Source organism: Schistocerca cancellata, chromosome 2, assembly GCF_023864275.1.
Source record: "Schistocerca cancellata isolate TAMUIC-IGC-003103 chromosome 2, iqSchCanc2.1, whole genome shotgun sequence".
In the NCBI taxonomy this organism is placed as follows: Eukaryota; Metazoa; Arthropoda; class Insecta; order Orthoptera; family Acrididae; genus Schistocerca; species Schistocerca cancellata.
This window is the reverse complement of record NC_064627.1, coordinates 552,076,235-552,091,266: the sequence shown is the minus strand read 5'-3', so window position 1 is coordinate 552,091,266 and position 15,032 is coordinate 552,076,235. Positions and strand designations below refer to the sequence as shown.

The 15,032-nt window shown below is 43.6% G+C and overlaps 2 protein-coding genes across 2 annotated transcripts in view; both read right to left on the bottom strand.

Annotated features, from left to right (window-relative positions):
* The window catches only part of LOC126162141 (uncharacterized), a 96,999-nt gene extending 95,997 nt beyond the window's left edge, over nucleotides 1–1,002 (bottom strand). The window contains exon 1 of the mRNA XM_049918435.1: nucleotides 922–1,002. The gene's annotated coding sequence lies outside the window, so the exon portion shown is untranslated. The remainder of the gene's footprint in view (nucleotides 1–921) is intronic.
* LOC126162142 (uncharacterized) overlaps nucleotides 1–15,032 on the bottom strand; it is a 534,708-nt gene that overhangs the window by 25,694 nt on the left and 493,982 nt on the right. The window lies entirely within an intron of this gene.

Sequence of the window (15,032 nt, the reverse complement as noted above, 5' to 3'; positions counted from 1 at the left end):
AAAAACAGGTGACATGTGAAGATGTCAGATAAAAATTTTGAAATAGTCGAGCAAGTGCTGCAAATTTGGCATTCTGAATTGTCCATCACGTCTTATACCAAACAAAGGCAGCGTAGGCCACAAGTGAAAACGATCGCGAAAATCCAGCTACTCAGGCTAAATCGAAAATAAAATAAAAGCGAAATACATACAGGGTTAGGGTTGTTTTTGGGCATGAGATCAGACAGCGAAGTCGTCGGATTAGGGAATAATGGGGAAGGAAATCGGTCGTGCCCTTTCAGAGGAACTGTCCCGGCGTTTGCTGGAGCGATTTAGGAAAATCACAGAAATCCTAAATCAGGATGGCCGATTTCGAGTCCAGTATGCTAACCACTGCACCACCTCGCTCAGTAAACACACACGGGAATAGCTGCTTTGTCACAGAGATGGAATTCATAAGGAAATAAAATCTTATTCGGACGTATAGTAAGTCAAATGTATGATTAAAAGTCATAATTTTATGGATCACTACACAGAGTTAAATTAGACGTTCCTTTTTGTATAGAAGTACATTTCTGCAGTATATGTAAATTGAAGGTGGAGTGGGGAGAAACATTCAATTTATGTCTAATGTATCACAGTATCACAGCTGCAGATTCCTTGGGATTTCAGTTCTTTCAGACATGTCGGAAACAACAGACACCACACATTCGTATATAATTTTTTGCAATAAGCAGAGCACGTATAAACTACATGTTTCAGCTGTTTACTACACCATTTTGCCAGCAAGAAGCTCAGAAGTCTTCCAACGTCATAAACGACGTTCTTCATCAGAATCACTAATTTCTTATACCTGTTTCTATGCTGTATGAGGCCTGTATCAAATACGTATCGTTGCTCACATCTCCAAACTACCGGTAGCGGAAGCGCGAGTGTACTCACCCTGCAAGAATCTGGATGATCTTGTTACGATGCAGTCAACAGCCAATGGCAACTCGCCAGGTTGTGTGCTATCTCCCCACCAGTGCACTACACACACGGGAGCGCGTGGCCTTGCGTGGCGCTGTTGTCAGCTTAAATCGACTGCGTTCGACAACCTTCGGCCTTGGTCGGCAGCTTCCACGAACTCGCGCTGTTGCTCGGTATCTCCGTTCTCTTGCGCAACTAGCGCCTCATTGAACGAAGTTACTGTACTGTGCGTACAATACTTGGACAACTTCTTGTTATTTCTGTTGTTAACAGTTGATTTTACTTACCATGATAACTCATGGGATTTGCATGTACCTTGGAGTTTTTTCGCATGCGTCATTGAACAATCGATCATTTGTGATTATTCAGTCCTCAGTGGCAGTTGCTCAATCCTGTGCAAACAGCATGGCACAGACTTCCATCTGTTATTTCGTTCTGTGACAAAATGATGAAGAATGTTGCCATAAATGTTTTACAGCTATGACTGATTACTTTGTGGGTGGACTAGTGAACCCTTATTAAGTTTTATGTTCTTTATTTCATAATACCCATTCATTTAGTTTTTTTAGCCACCTTGTAGATTAAGTCAACGCTATAACCACAGAAACATAAAACAAGCTGTTAACAGCTTAGTTCTAAAAGCGGTCGTACAGATGACTTTTTTTTTTCTTCTTGTCACTCTCCTGCCTAGTTTGATGAGGCCCACCACGAACTCCTAAGCCTGTGCCAACCTACCTATGTGCCATTTTGGAGTAGCGCTTACAATCTGCGACCTCAATTATTTGCTACATATATTCCAGTCTCTGTCTTCCTCTATAGTTTTTACTTTCAGCTCCCTCTAGTAACATGAAAGCTATTCCCCGGTGTCTTAACAGATGTGCTATCATCCTCGCCCTCCGTCTTGTCATTGTTCTCCATATATTCCTTACATCGCCGATTCTGCGGAAAACCTCCTCAGATCTTACTTTTCACTACCATACAATGCTGTGCTCCAAACGTACATTCTCAGACATTTCTTTCTAAATTTGAGGGCTATGTTTGAAACTAGTAAACTTTTCTTGGCCTGAAACGCCTTCTCTGCCTACGATGTCTGCTTTCCGTCTTCTCCTTGCTCCATACATCATTGGTCGTTTTGCTGTCTAGCTAGCTGAATTCTTTAACAACGTTTGCTTCCCCAATTCTGATGATAAGTTTCTCACTGTTCTCATTTCTGCTACTACTCATACGTTCGTCTTTCTTCGATTTACGCTCAATCCATATTCTCTACTCATTAGATTGTTCATTCTGTTTAGCAGATCATGTAATACTTTACTTTCACTCAGAACAGCAATGTCATCAGCGAATCGTATCGTTGATATCCTTTCACCTTGAATTTTAAATCCAATGCTGAACCTTCCTTTTACTTTCATCATTACTTCTTCGATGTACAGATTGAACAGTAGGGGCGAAAGACTGCATGCCTCTCTTCCACCCATTTTCATTCGAGCATTTCGTTCTTAATCCTCCACTCTTACTGTTACCTCTTGATTCATGTACATACTGCTTGTCACCCCTCTTTCCCGTATTTTTCTCAGAATTTCGAACGCTTTTTCCAGATCGACAACTCAGTCTTGCTTCCATTATCACCGCAGTGTCACAGCTGTACCTCTGGTGGCTTCACCTTTCCTAAAGCCAAATCGATCGTTATCTAACAGACCCTCATTTTTCTTTTCCAATCTTCTGTATCTCATTCTTGTCAGCAACTTTGATGCTTCAGCTGTTAAATTGATTTTGCGATGGTTCTCGCACTTGTCAGCTCTTGTAATATGATGTTTTTCTGAAAGTTTAATGGTATATTGCCAGTCTCATACATTCTACACATCAACGTAAATGGTTGTTTTATTGCCATTTCCACAATGATTTTAGAAATTCTGATGGAGTGTTATCTATCCCTGATAATGAGTCATACGAAGCGCTTTTTAAATTCTGCCTCTAATAATGGATCCCCTACATTTTTCCTATCAGCTCCTTTTTCTTTTTCTATCACGTCGCCAGACAATTCCTCCTCCCCTCCTTCCCAATAGCTGCTCTGCCGTCTTCATTTAACAGCGGAGTTCCAATTGCACTCTTAATATTACCGTCCTTGCCTTTAATTTCAAAGAAGTTAGTTCTGACTTTCTGAATGCCGAGTTAATCCTTCCGATTATCATTTTTTTTCCATTTCTTCACATTTTTCGTATAGCCATTTCACCTTAGTTTCCGTGCACTTCATATTTGTTTCCTTCCTATGTGACTTGTATGTATGCATTCCTGAATTTCCTGAACATTTTTGTACATCCTTCTGAACATTGATGAATTGAAGATTTTCTTCCTTGGTACTATGGCTTTCTTTCAAACTTCTGTGATTATCTTCTTACAGATGTCCATTCCTCTTCAACTGAGCTGTCTACTGAGGTATTCAAAATATGTCTTGGGAAATTAAGAGTTCTAAAATCTGTAGAGTTACCCCTCTACATTCTGGAAACTCGCACCCTCATATCTAGTGATGATGTGCCTATAACCCAGATAAGTAATCTATAGCTAAAGTTCTTGCGAGAACGTATTCGATATCTATCTGAGGATATCTTACATCTTTCCATTACAAAAAATAAAAATAAAAAATATCACCATATTCCTTTATTAGTACATATACGAAAAATATCTCTCAACTAGTAAATGTCTGTTTAAGAGCACACTTAGATTTTCCATGTGTCCATATCAGAGGTCTCGTGATTCTTTATCACAAAACACAAAAGCACAGTATATATGAAATGAATACGTATTCCTGAAAAGAAAGTAGTAGAAATTAACATCAGAGTCAAAGAGCATAATCATAATTGAGTCGTGCGTGGCTCATGTTCCCGCCATCATGTATTTTAGACCCTGTTTTTAATGTACTTCCACCTCACTATGTTAAATTAAATTACTGATGTCACTGAGTTGCTGCTTTGCCCGACCGTGAGCGGTGCTAGCAGCACACATCAATATGTACCCTCTCGTAGTATCTTTGCATGACGGCTATTACTTCCCCGTCGTTGTGTAAACCAGTTCGGGTTGCAAGTTGGGCTGCCAGTCAGTTGGAACACGTCTGGAGCGCAGTCCAGACCTGCCAGTCGGGGAGTTGCAATGCGGCACTAGTGCAGTCGGGTTGGAGCTGTGAGGTCTGCGTCGACATGGCTCGCTCGACCATTGCCGCCTCGCATCACTTGAGCCCGGCCACGGTCTTGGGGAATCGTTGGTCGATCGTCGTACCGGACGAAGCGTTTTGGCTCGCCGATCGTACATGAGTCGACTCCAGACTTGTTTTCGTGCGTGCTTAGTTATGGTTGAGTATCGTTCAGGTTTTCGTGCAAGTGTTTGCCAGGTTGTGTGTGTAGTTGGCGTTATTTCCACTGACGACTATTTTAGATTTTGTCGGTATTCTGAGAGGAATCAGTCGGTTGGTGCGGATCAGGAAGGATATCTCCGTGCAGCGTAGTCGGTTAGCTCCACTGGCGGTCTCTGTGCAGTGTCGGGGCGTGTCTGGAGCTGTCTGGGCGCTACGAGCTTCGTGGCTCACCGACCCAGGACGTCAAAGCTGAGTGGCGTGTTAAGCACCCAAGCCACGTCTTTTCACGTTGTGTCGTTCGTTTCGGTGGTTCGCTGTTGGGGAGCCTTTGCTGTGAGCAACACCGATTGGTTGTAGTGGTGAAATCGAGCCGCCATGTGGTGCAATTAACTATATTGGTTGTGTACAATTCAAGTGCATCAGCGGAATTTTCTGCCTTGTGGCCGTTAGTGTTCCGGTTAGCTGCCCTGGCCACTAACGTAATTTCGGGCAGTGTCCTTTCCTCACCTGATGTCACTGTCCAACACGGTGTGTAGTTTTAGCAGCTTAATAGATATACATATTTGATTGTGGATAATTACGTCCATAACATTTTGGTGTTTGAGCTCTCATGTACCAATTGGTGGCAAGCAAGTCGTTTTGTCGGTCGGTCTGTGGCTGTCCCTTGGTTCGGTTACCGACGGATCAAGTGTAGTTGGGCTCATTACCTGTCTCACCTGCCCCGAGCGGGACTCGAACCCGGGATCTCCTGCTTACATGGCAGACTCTCTATCCATCTTTTTTTTTTAATCTCATTTTATTCGTTTTTGCTCGTTGTATTTGCTCTGGGCGGACGTCGAAAGACATCCGTTTCAGTTCGTTGTTGATCCATTAACTCAGTTTTTTTATTACAGAGGGCTGCTAACCCTCTGACCGAGCACGCTGAGCTACCGTGTCGGTTGTCCATCTGAGCAACCGCAGGCACAGAGGATAGTGCGTCTGCAGGGACTTATCCCTTGCACGATCCCCAATCAAGTACATCAACGCCTGTTTGCAGCTAGGGTGTCCATTTAATTATCATTTCATTTCTAGCAAAGCTGCATTGTCATCCATGGTGACTGTTCTTTCGGGAACAGATACTACCGTCATATATAATTAAAGATTGTGGCCTTCTGTCCTTAAAAGTGTGTGATATTTTTGAATGTTGGAAAATCAATTGTGAGCCTTCATCCGCTTGAAACCTTATTCTCAGAATTACTCTTTAAGCAAAAACATTGCGGCCTCCTGGCTTTGAAAGGTTGTGTTAATTTATTTTAAAATCTTGAAAATTTTATTGTGGGCCTTCTCGTAGTTGTAAAGGTTCGGCTGTGTGCTGCTTTGGTTTTAAAGGTGTTCTTAAATTACAATAAATTACAATTTTGACTGAAACTGACCGACACCTTATTTGATGCTTTCCAAAATCCGAATCACCTTTTCTGCCCAGCAGGTCTAATGAGCGTCTCAATAATACCTACCTTTGCTTTAGCTTAGCCGGCCGTAGTAGCCGTTCAGTTCTAGGTGGTTCAGTTTGGAACCGCGCGACTGCTACGGTCGCAGGTTCGAATTCTGCCTCGAGCGTGGATGTGTGTGATGTCCTTAGGTTAGTTAGGTTTAAGTAGTTCTAACAAGGGAACCTCCCCATCGCACCCTCCTGATTTAGATATAAGTTGGCACACTGGATAGGCCTTGAAAAACTGAACACAGATCAATCGATAAAACAGGAAGAAGTTGTGTGGAACTACGAAAAAATAAGCAAAATATACAAACTGAGTAGTCCATGTGCAAGATAGGCAGCATCAAGGCTAACCTGAGCTCAGGAGCGCCATGGTGCCGTGGTTAGCGTGAGCAGCTGCGGAACGAGAGGTCATTGGTTCAAGTCTTCCCTCCAGTGAAAAGTTTAATTTCTTTATTTTCGCAAAGTTATGATCTGTCCGTTCGTTCATTGACATCTCTGTTCACTGTAATAAGTTTAGTGTCTGTGTTTTGCGACCGCACCGGTAAACCGTGCGATTAGTAGACGAAAGGACGTGCCTGACCAATGGGAACCGAAAACATTTGATCGCAAGGTGATAGGTCAACCGATTCCTGCACAGGAAAACGCGTCTGATATATTCTATACGACACTGGTGACGGCATGTGCGTCACATGACAGGAATATGTTTTCGACCCACCTAACTTGTACGCTTGGCGAATGGGTAAAAAGATTCTTCTACCTTACCCGATTTCGGTTTTCTTGTGGATGTGATAATCACTCCCAAAAAAGTGATGAAAACATAAGAGTTTGTCACATAAATTGAAAATAAAAAATTAAAATATTCACTGGAGTGAAGACTTGAAACAAGGACTTCTCGCTCCGTACCTGCCCACGCTAACCACAAGACCACGACGCTCCTAAGCTCACATTAGCCTAGATGTTGCCTATCCTGCGCATGGACTACTCAGTTTGTATATTTTGCTTATTTTTTCGTAGTTCCACACAACTTCTTCCTGTTTTCTCGATACATCTGTGTTCAGTTTTTCAAGGCCTATCCACTGTGCCAACTTATAACTAAATCTGATGGGGGTGCAATGGGGAGGGTCCCTTGTGAGTTCTATGGGACCGATGACCTCAGCTGTTAAGTCCCATAGTGCTCAGAACCATTTGCTTTAACTTCCTTTGAGAAATGCTTTGTTAGACAGTGCAGGCAGCACAAGCCCTGGTCACCAGCTTGCGTAGTGACGAGTAACGCTGTCTGTATTGCATAACTGATCCGCTGTGTCAATCCCTCATTTAGACGGACAGTAAATCTGTTAATCTGTCACTCTCTGAGGGTTTTTAGTTTTGTTATCCAAAGTGCGATGTCACATTTTGTACGTCAAAGTATCATTGATCTATTTTATTTTAGGCCGATATACGTTTTAATGATGTTTTCTTGGAATCCTAATAGTGAGGGACGCCACTGATTTAATTTTCATTGGACCGTAAGATGCGCAGAGATTTCATCTTTCAATGTCAACAGTGAGGAGTCGACTTTCAGATTTCTGCTAGCCTAAAATTTATGAATTCCTCTCATGTCTCCTTTCAGAGTACCTTTGCATGTAAGACTTTTCTCGTCGAGATCTGTTGTTAGAGGATCATGATGTGTCAGTAAATATGTACTGTGTTTCTGCTTGAACCTGCAACATCACAAATCAGAATATTTATATTGTTTCTGTATGTCCATCCCTGTGGTGGATGGTCCATGGGACTTCAACTGTGGACTTACTAATAAAATGAAACATCTCCAGCCATCGTTTGTGTGTAATTTTATTTTATAGCAACCAGTCTCGGTGACTCGCTACTCAATCTTCAGGCTTGTAAGCATAAACAGAAATGTTAGCATCATCAACTTCCCAACTACACAAATACAAAGACAGATTAAAAACAGAATAAGGATCAAGGGCAACTGGCAATTGACCGTTTTCGATACAGGATATTTGGATACGTCATATATATTTCTTGTAATTTTGTAGTTTAAGGTTGTTGATTTAGTACACATTATTAGGTGTAAAATGATTCTCAGCTGTATCCAGTCCGTCAATAGAACGCTGGATACGCGTTTCACTTTTGATGTTACTGTTAACGTACCACCTGATGTACGGATACTGCATGTCATGTGGATGTATTTTACCAGTTTATGACATTTACACGGGTTAGATAGTAGCTCTTGACTGCTATTTGTTTTATGGCAGTACTTGATATATGAATGCATTGACACAAAATGTTGTTCAACCTGAATAGTGCATTGCGAGCGTTTTTCATATATTCTGTATATTTTGTGACATTGGTGGTTTCCCACATTTGATCCCTTCGAATTTGACGTGTTTTGGACACTCGTTTTATGCATATGACATAAGTATACCCTTCTAAAATTGAACCTCAGCATTTTTATCTCTGTCGTGACAAATATATTATCATTTTCATAGCTTTATCTACATTTACACTTATATTTTATTGATGCTGTATTGTTATAACGGCTGCTTGCACGTGAATGTGTATACATTATTCATCTTGAACATTATATTGGGTTCGGTATATTCTATGAATTGTTTGACATAGGTGGTTTTCTACATTTGGTCTTATGGCATGGCATTTATTGGCCGGAATATTCCCTTTGGGGCTCGGCCACCGTATTGCAAGTCTTTTTAGTTGACGCCACTTCGGCAACATGGGTGTCAATGATGATGAAAATGATGATAAAGGACACACAGCACCAAGCCCCTGCCGGGAATCGAACCTGGACCCACTTGCGTGGTAGGTGGTAACGCTACTGCTGCTCTACGGAGGCGGACATTTGGTCTTACGACACGTTCTTGGTCATTAGTTTTATGTATATGAAGTAAATGTGCCTGAGCCGTGCGGCGGCTCGCGTTGGTGCTGTTTGTAGGTTTCCCACCTCTGTTGCAGGCCAGACGTATCGTTTAATTGGCTTGCTTGCTGTTGCTTGTCTTCTTATCGTGTTGACTGGCGCCACTCGGTTTCACAAGCGTTGCCTCTCTGCTAGTGGCTGCAGCGGCGGTTATCGATATGTAGTAGCTGTTGCCCCATCTTTGGGGCGAGATTGTTGTCCTTCCGTGTCGTGTGGGTGGGCCTGTTCGGTTGGGAACTCATGAGGAGCCAGGTCCGCGCAGTGCGAGAAGACGCCAGTACCGCTGGCGGCACACATGGACTGCCACATGGAAGGGCTGTGGTCACGAGGGTGCACGACCTCGTCGTAAACCGGATCCAGCAAGCTTTAAGATAAGTGCATTTCAGTCCAAGTATAGAGGGGTCAGTCACCTATGTGGGCCCCATAGTATGTATGTGATGTTGTGACGGATTATCATCGCGCCGTCATGTGCAGTGTGGTGGATCTGCGTACCAAGACCGTGTCATAAGACCAAATGTCCGCCTCCGTAGAGCAGCGGTAGCGGTACCACCTACCATGCAACTGCGTCCAGGTTCGATTCCCGGCAGGGGCTGGGTGTTGTGTGTCCTTTGTCATCAGTTTCATCATCATTGACACCCAAGTCGCCGAAGTGACGTCAACTAAAAAGACTTGCAATACGGTGGCCGAGCCCCAAAGGGAATATTCCTGCCAATAAATGACATACCGTAAGACCAAATGTAGAAAAACACCTATGTCAAACAATTCATAGAATATACCGAACCCAATATAATGTTCAAGATGAATAATGTATACACATTCACGTGCAAGCACCCGTTATAAAAATACAGCATCAATAAAATATAAGTGTAAATGTAGATAAAGCTATAAAAATGATAATATATTTGTCACGTCAGAAATAAAAATGCTGAGGTACAATTTTAGAGGAGTACACTTACGTCATATGCATAAAACGAGTGTCCAAAACACGTCAAATTCGAAGGGATTAAATGTGAGAAACCACCAATGTCACAAAATATACAGAATATATGAAAAACGCTCGCAACGTACTATTCAGGGTGAACAACATTCATGTGTCAATGCATTCATATATCATGTACTGCCATAAAACAAATAGCAGTCAAGAGCTACTATCTAACCCGTGTAAATGCCATAAACTGGTAACATACATCCACATGACATGCAGTATCCGTACATCAGGCGGTACGTTAACAGTAACATCAAAAGTGAAACGCGTATCCAGCGTTCTATTGACGAATTAGATACAGCTGAGAATCATTTTACACCTAATAATGTGTACAAAATCAACAACCTTAAACTACAAAAATACAAGAAATATATATGACGTATCCAAATATCCTGTATCGAAAACGGTCAATTGCCAGTTGCCTTTGATCCTTATTCTGTTTTTAATCTGTCTTTGTATTTGTGCAGTTGGGAAGTTGATGATGCTAACATTTCTGTTTATGCCTACAAGCCTGAAGATTGAGTAGCGAGTCACCGAGACTGGTTGCCATACAATAAAATCACACACAAACGATGGCTGGAGATGTTTCATTTTATTAGTAAGTCCACAGTTGAAGTCCCACGGACCATCGATCACAGGGATGGACGTACAGAAACAATAGAAATATTATGATTTTTGATGTTGCAGGCTCAAACAGAAACACAGCACTTATTTACTGACACATCATGATTCTCTAACAATAGAACTCGTCGAGAAAACTCTTACATGCATAGGTACTCTGAAAGGAGACAAGAAAAGAATTCATAAAATTTAGGCTAACAGAAATCTGCAAGCTGACTACTCACTGTTCACATTCAAAGAAGAAATCTCTGCGCATTTTACGGTCCAATGAAAATTAAATCAGTGACGTCCCTCACTATTAGGATTCCAAGAAAACATCATTAAAACGTATATCGGCCTAAAATAAAATAGCTCAATGATACTTTTACCTACAAAATGTGACATCGCACTTTGGATAACAAAACTAAAAACCCTCAGAGAGTGACAGATTAACAGATTTACTGTATGTCTAAATGAGGAATTGACACAGCGGATCAGTCATGCAATGCAGACAGCGTTACTCGTCACCACGCAAGCTGGTGACCAGGGCTTGTGCTGCCTGCACTGTCTAACAAAGCATTTCGCAAAGGAAGTTAAAGAAAATGGATCTGAGCACTTGAGCACTATTGGACTTAACATCTGATGTCATCAGGCCCCTAGAACTTAGAACTACTTAAACCTATCTAACCTAAGAACATCACACACATCCATGCCCTAGGCAGGATTCGGACCTGCGACCGTAGCGTCGGCTGAAGGCCTTTGATTTTCATAAGACACAGTAAACAAGAAATTTTTAAAATCATTGGCTATGATAGATTATAAACAGACACTCAAACACCCATGAGAAAGACAGTAAAGACAACGGCACTCAGAAGGCTCCATGGGGTCTGTCAGCCCTCGTTCACTTAGATGAGACAGGTAGTGAGCCGAACTACACATGATCCGTCAGTAACCCAACCAAAAGACAGTCACAAACCGATCGACCAATTGACTTGCTTGCCACCAATCGGTACATAAAAACTCAAAGACCAAGCAGTTACGAACATGATTATCCACAATTAAATATGTATTAAGCCATACAAACTACACACAATGCTGGACAGCGACAAAAGGTGAGGAAAGGACTCTGCTTGAAATTACTGGCCAGGGCAGGTAACCGGCCACAAGGCAGAAAATTCCGCTGGTACACTTGAATTTGAAATAAGGAAATATAGTTAACGTCAGCAAAAGGGAACACTGCCTGAATTTACGTCTGTGGCCAGGGCAGGTAAGCAGAGCACTAACGGCCACAAATCAGAAAATTCCGCTGGTGCATTTGAATTGTAGAGAAACAATATAGTTAATTCCACCGCATGGCGGCTCCATTTCACCACTACAAACACTCGGTGTTGCTCACAGAAAAGCTGCCCAACAGCGAGCCACCGAAACGAACGACACAACATGAACGGACATGGCTTGGGCACTTAAGACACCACTCAACCTTGATGCCCTGGATCGGTGAGCCACGAAGCTCGTAGCGATCGTACAGCTCTACACACGCTCCAACACTGCGCAGGGACCTCCAGCGGACTCAGGCGACTGCACCGCACGGAGATATCCTCCTGGTCCTCACCAACCGACTGACTATTCTTTTAAAGCCGACAACATCTAAAACAGTCGTCTGTGGAAATAACGCCAACTACACACACAACCTGACAAACACTTGCATGAAGACCTGAACGATACCCAACAGTAACTAAGAACGAACGAAGACAAATCGGGAGTCGATGCACACACACACAGCCGACTCATGAACGATCGGCGAGCCAAAATGCGTCGTCCGGTAGGACGACCGACCGACGATCCACCAAGACCGTGGCCCGGCTCAAGTGATGCGTGGCGGTAATGGTCGGTCGAGCCATGTCGACGCAGACCGCACTGCTCCAACCCGACTGCACTAGTGCCACATTGCAACTCCCCGACTTGCAGGTCCGAACTGCGCTACAGACGTGTTCCAACTGACTGGCAGCCCAAACTCGCGATCCGAACAGGTTTATGATGGACAACGACCGGGAAGTAATAGCAGTCATGCAAAGATACTACGAGAGGGAACATACTGATACGTGCTGCTAGCACCGCTCACGGTCGGGCAAAGCAGCAACTCAGTGACACCAGTAATTTAATTTAACGCAGTGAGGTGGAAGTACACTAAAAACAGGGTATAAAATACATGATGGCGGGAACATGAGCCACGCACGGCTCAATTATGATTATGTTCTATGACTCTGATGTTAGTTTCTGCCACTTTCTTTTGATTTCATATATACTGTGCTTTTGTGTTTTGTGTTCAAGAATCACGAGACCTCTGATATGGACACATGGAAAACGTCGGTACGCTCTTAAACAGACATTAAGTAGTTAAGAGACATTTTTCATGTATACACTTAGCAATAAGTTGATATTGTTTATTTTTATTTTTTTAATGGAAAGGTATAAGATATCCTCAGATAAATATCGAATACATTCTCGCAAGAACCTTAACTATAGATAACTTATCTGGGTTATAGGTACAGCTTCACTAGAGATCGGGGTGCGAGTTTCCAGAATGTAGAGGGGTAACTCTTCAGATTTTAGAACTCTTAATTTCCCAAGGCATATTTCTAATACCTCAGTAGACAGCTCAGTTGAAGAAGAATGGACATCTCTAAGAAAATCACAGAAGGTTGAAAGAAAGCCATAGTAGCAACGAAGAAAATCTTCAATTAATCAATATTCAGAAGGATGTAAAAAAATGTTCAGGAAATTCAGGAATGAAGAAATACAACGCACATAGGGAAGAAACAAATATGAAGTGCACAGAAGCTAAGGTGAAATGGCTACACGAAAAATGTGAATAAATCGAAAAAGAATTGATAGTCAGAAGGATTAACTTGGCATTGAGAAAGTCAAAACAACCTTCTTTGAAATTAAAAGTAAGAATGGTAATATTAAGAGTGAAATTTATTGTGTGGTGTCACCGCCAGACACCACACTTGCTAGGTGGTAGCCTTTAAATCGGCCGCGGTCCGTTAGTATACATCGAAACCGCGTGTTGCCACTATCAGTGATTGCAGACCGAGCGCCGCCACACGGCAGGTCTAGTCTAGAGAGATTCCCTAGCACTCGCCCCAGTTGTACAGCCGACTTTGCTAGCGATGGTTCACTGACTACATGCGCTCTCATTTGCAGAGACGACAGTTTAGTATAGCCTTCAGCTACGTCATTTGCTACGACCTAGCAAGGCGCCATATTCAGTTACTATGTCTTCTGAACAGATAAAATTGTGAATCATGCACCGTCAAGAGCGACGCTCATCATTAATGGATTAAAGTTAAGTATCACGCTAATTACGTCCGCTTTCTGAATTCTAATTCCTTGTCATGTTCCAGACCTCACGTCATTATAGTCCTTCCCTCCTCACGTCAGCCTGCGTGAGCTAAAACGCGTGCATTTCGGCCTCCTCTAGTAACATGGTGTTGGCTGTTCAGCCAACACAACAGTAATATCTGTAAATTAAATTTCGAACACTGTGTAGTTTCAGCACCTATTATTGTGATGATATACACTCCTGGAAATTGAAATAAGATCACCGTGAATTCATTGTCCCAGGTAGGGAAATCTTTATTGACACATTCCTGGGGTCAGATACATCACATGATCACACTGACAGAACCACAGGCACATAGACACAGGCACCAGAGCATGCACAATGTCGGCACTAGTACAGTGTATATCCACCTTTCGCAGCAATGCAGGCTGCTATTCTCCCATGGAGACGATCGTAGGGATGCTGGATGTAGTCCTGTGGAACGGCTTGCCATGCCATTTCCACCTGGCGCCTCAGTTGGACCAGCGTTCGTGCTGGACGTGCAGACCGCGTGAGACGACGCTTCATCCAGTCCCAAACATGCTCAATGGGGGATAGATCCGGAGATCTTGCTGGCCAGGGTAGTTGACTTACACCTTCTAGAGCACGTTGGGTGGCACGGGATACATGCGGACGTGCATTGTCCTGTTGGAACAGCAAGTTCCCTTGCCGGTCTAGGAATGGTAGAACGATGGGTTCGATGACGGTTTGGATGTACCGTGCACTATTCAGTGTCCCCTCGACGATCACCAGTGGTGTATGTCCAGTGTAGGAGATCGCTCCCCACACCATGATGCCGGGTGTTGGCCCTGTGTGCCTCGGTCGTATGAAGTCCTGATTGTGGCGCTCACCTGCACGGCGCCAATCACGCATACGACCATCATTGGCACCAAGGCAGAAGCGACTCTCATCGCTGAAGACGACACGTCTCCATTCGTCCCTCCATTCACGCCTGTCGCGACTCCACTGGAGGCGGGCTGCACGATCTTGGGGCGTGAGCGGAAGACGGCCTAACGGTGTGCGGGACCGTAGCCCAGCTTCATGGAGACGGTTGCGAATGGTCCGCGCCGATACCCCAGGAGCAACAGTGTCCCTAATTTGCTGGGAAGTGGCGGTGCGGTCCCCTACGGCACTGCGTAGGATCCTACGGTCTTGGCGTGCATCCGTGCGTCGCTGCGGTCCGGTCCCAGGTCGACGGGCACGTGCACCTTCCGCCGACCACTGGCGACAACATCGATGTACTGTGGAGACCTCACGCCCCACGTGTTGAGCAATTCGGCGGTACGTCCACCCGGCCTCCCGCATGCCCACTATACGCCCTCGCTCAAAGTCCGTCAACTGCACATACGGTTCACGTCCACG